This window comes from Rhipicephalus microplus, chromosome 4 (assembly GCF_043290135.1).
Source record: "Rhipicephalus microplus isolate Deutch F79 chromosome 4, USDA_Rmic, whole genome shotgun sequence".
Taxonomy (NCBI): domain Eukaryota; kingdom Metazoa; phylum Arthropoda; class Arachnida; order Ixodida; family Ixodidae; genus Rhipicephalus; species Rhipicephalus microplus.
The window spans coordinates 20,042,416-20,045,974 of record NC_134703.1 but is presented as its reverse complement, the minus strand read 5'-3'; positions in this window follow the sequence as shown (position 1 = coordinate 20,045,974).

The window sequence follows — 3,559 nt, the reverse complement described above, 5'->3', positions numbered from 1 at the left end:
AGGTGTAGAACGCAAGGTGACGGGTAGGTGCCACCACCGTGTCATCTTAGCAAAGCGTTGGAAACCCTTGCCTTTTCATGCAAGCGTTGCATGTTCAGCGCAACGTGATTAACGCTGCGGTCCTTAAAATTACCTATGTATGCCTTTTCTAGTTAGAGAACCACATACAGAATAATAATGTGTTGTGATGGTGCCTCAGATATGCGCAATGATTGCTTTTTAATTGACAATCGCGCAAGTATGAACGCTGAACCTTGGACAGTACTGGTGGGCGCTGCGGATGGGTTTGGCCGTTCGGAGTAACGTCTGGTGCCGTATAGGGTACCGTTAAGGGTGGACAAACAGGCAGGCAGACAGACCAAAATTTTTGCGTTGAAGGTCCCCCGAAAAGACTATCGTCTTTAAAAGGGAGAATCGTCCAATAGTTCGAGGGGCTCGTATACACAAATGATTGAAACAACAGAAAGCTAAGCCAAGGGACGAATGGGGGACATTACTTGTGTTTTCTTATCTGTAGTGTAACTATGCTCACTTAAATTGTTACCTTAGGGTGTATGTTCTGCAGAAATTGGCTAAGTCCCATTACTCTCCAGTCTCCACTGGTCTGCCAAAAAAAGAAGGGAACACACGGGCGAGAAACACCAGTTAAGATTCCTAATCAGACACAACTAGTATTTGAGAAAGACTTAAGTGAACCGCCGGGGATGAGCAGTTTTAGCTTTGCTTATTAACCAGCTGTGTGGAGATTGGTCGGTGATTTTATTTTTGCTGTGATTTACCACAAGACTTGGCACAGAGCGGGGAGGGTGAAATGATATAGATGGTGCAGGGGCAGTTTAACTACACTTATAATAATAAAAATTAGAAAGACATTTTCATGCTTTTTTAATGTGTGATATCTGTTTATTACGTCTTGTCGCATAGTGTTGAGAGTAAACCACATCCAGTGTGAACACCTCATTGGTATTCAAGCTGGTATAAGCTGAAAGTTTAGGGTACTTAACGATGTAAACGGCCATTATCCTACCAGAATCCTTCAATGACCCTACATCTCAGCATAGTTTCTATAGGCTCAAATGTTTACCAAATATAATACTGGGCATTAGCTCCTATGTACTCCTGAATACTAATGAGGTGCTTACCTTAGATTTGGACGACTGTGTCCAGTACGTTTGTACGGTGTCTCTTCAGCTGAGTGAAATGCGTAATAGTCGTCGGTGGCCATGTACAGCATGATTTACGCGTGGTAAATGTCAAAAACATCACCCTAGATGGCCAAGAGGATTTGTGTACTGCCAATAATTTAAACTCCAAATATTCGATAGTTTGATTTATACTGAGAAGCACAATTGTCTGGCCGGTTTCCAATGCTTTCAGTGCCTTTTGAAGCTTAAGCAAACCATTTCTAATAAAGGTTGTATATGTCAAAGGCTTCTGCAGCGTCGAAGGTCGGCGCTAGGTGACCTTATAGTTGTGTGCTCCGGTAATCAAGAGATGGCGCCACCTTTGACTCCTTCTGTACCCGAGTGCACGCTTGAATAAACGAGTCCCGCGTCGCAAGGGTTGAGCGCATTCGTTGCTCCCAGTCGAGCCTTGTGCTGACGCTGCAGTTCCCAGGATTTCAAGTGCTTCAAACCGCAGCTTCAGCTTACGTTTAGTGTGAAACTGAATAGAGAATGCCCCATTAACAGTCGAGGCGACTGAGAACGTCTACATGTAGTTGCAGTATAGAAAACGCGCTGTTACGTTTCTGCGCCCAGCTTTCCTGGCGCGCCAGAGATATCCCAGAAAGGCACGCGTGTAACACGTCTTGTAGCAACTGTTTATCTAATCTCTCCCAACCTACATTCGACTGCGTCGGGGCTGGAATCTTGGCTCGCTCTGTAACGGTTAGCTGGGCCCGCCTAGAAGGTAAATGTTACGGCCGGAGAGCTCACTGCACCGATAACCTCGAAAAAAAGGTTGTCGCTGCCATCAAAACAAAACACAGCCCCCCCCCCCTCCCCCGAAAAGATTCTTCCCAGCTCTGACTGCGCCTTTAGAAGCAGAATGTGACGTAGCAACTGGTTCATTATGGAGGCGGAAGTGTTGTAGGCCCGTGTGCTCAGATTTGGGCGCACGTTAAAGAACCCCAGGTGGTCAAAATTACTGGAGCCCTCCACTACGGCGTCTCTCATAATCATATGGTGGTTTTGGGACGTTAAACCCCACAAATCAATCAAAGCAACTGGTTCATTAGCAGTTCCTATGTCACATTTTAGGAACACGTACTTAGGAACTGGTTCATTACCCAGATCCTAAGCATGTGTCGGAATCTGTGTGAAGTTGAACAGTCGGTTTTGACGTCCCAAAACCACGACGCGATCATGAGGGACGCCGTAACGGAAGGCTCCGGAAAATTCGGTGTCCTGGCACACATCAATCCAAGTTCACGGGCCTCTAACATTTTCCTTCATCGAAATATGGCCGCCGGAGTCGAGATTCGATCCGTGACCTACTGGTCAGTATTCGAGTACCGTATCCTCTAGACCACTTGGACGGGGCTTGAAACAAGGTTCTCGAGAAGTAGTTTGGCAGTTAATTAAATGACAAAAAACTACTCATTCTCACCGCATTTCACCGTGTATTGGTTAATGCCCGTTCAGCGCAAGGCAACTATAGGCGCAGGGACACCCACACAGAAGACAATTCAAACGTCGAAAACGCTAATTCGGGAACTGCTCTTGCATTTCATAACTGTCTCAGAGATTGGTTCCACCGAGCGTGAAATTGACCTAATACCGTATATCCCAGGTGTAGTAGTTATCGTTTATGTTATCCGTTTTTGTATGCCAAAACCACGATATATGGTCTTGAGGCGCTCCCTCGTGGGGAATCTTGGATTTGTCTTACCGACCGGCGTCCTTTGACAGGCAGCTGAAATTTTAGTTCACGGACATTTCCCCTCCATCAGATTTGCGGTAGGGTATCTAATACGCGTCTTCGAGGCAGCACTTGAAGCATTCTAAGCACTGTGCACAACAGTTTGTACAGGTGCAGTGCCACAAAAATTGTCTACAGAATCAGCCGTTTGGCGTATGAGGTAAGCGCCAATGTACTTGGCACATCGCTTAAGCTGTGAACGTTATTATAGCGACGTACACCACCTAAATGGCTTGCGGTATGTATACATTCGGAAAGCGTAATTCGGAAGAACAAATGCGGCAGGCAAACGGTTTTCAAGTTTTGAACAAGGGAAAGGGCAGTGATATATAAAAAAAACATACAATAACACAGAATTTATGTTACAGCATTTATCGCATTGTTTCTCTGTATTTTTGCTATCTACATGCTATCTTAGGTCCAGGTGTTTGTCAAGGAACTCCAGAGGGTCAAAATTAATCTACAGCCCCTCTCATAAGCATTCTTTCGTAGCCGCGTCTTGATTGATATGTGGGGTTTAACGTCCCAAAACCACTATATGATTATGAGAGACGCCGTAGTGGAGGGCTCCGGAAATTTAGACCACCTGGGGTTCTTTAACGTGCACCCAAATCTGAGCACACGGGCCTACAACATT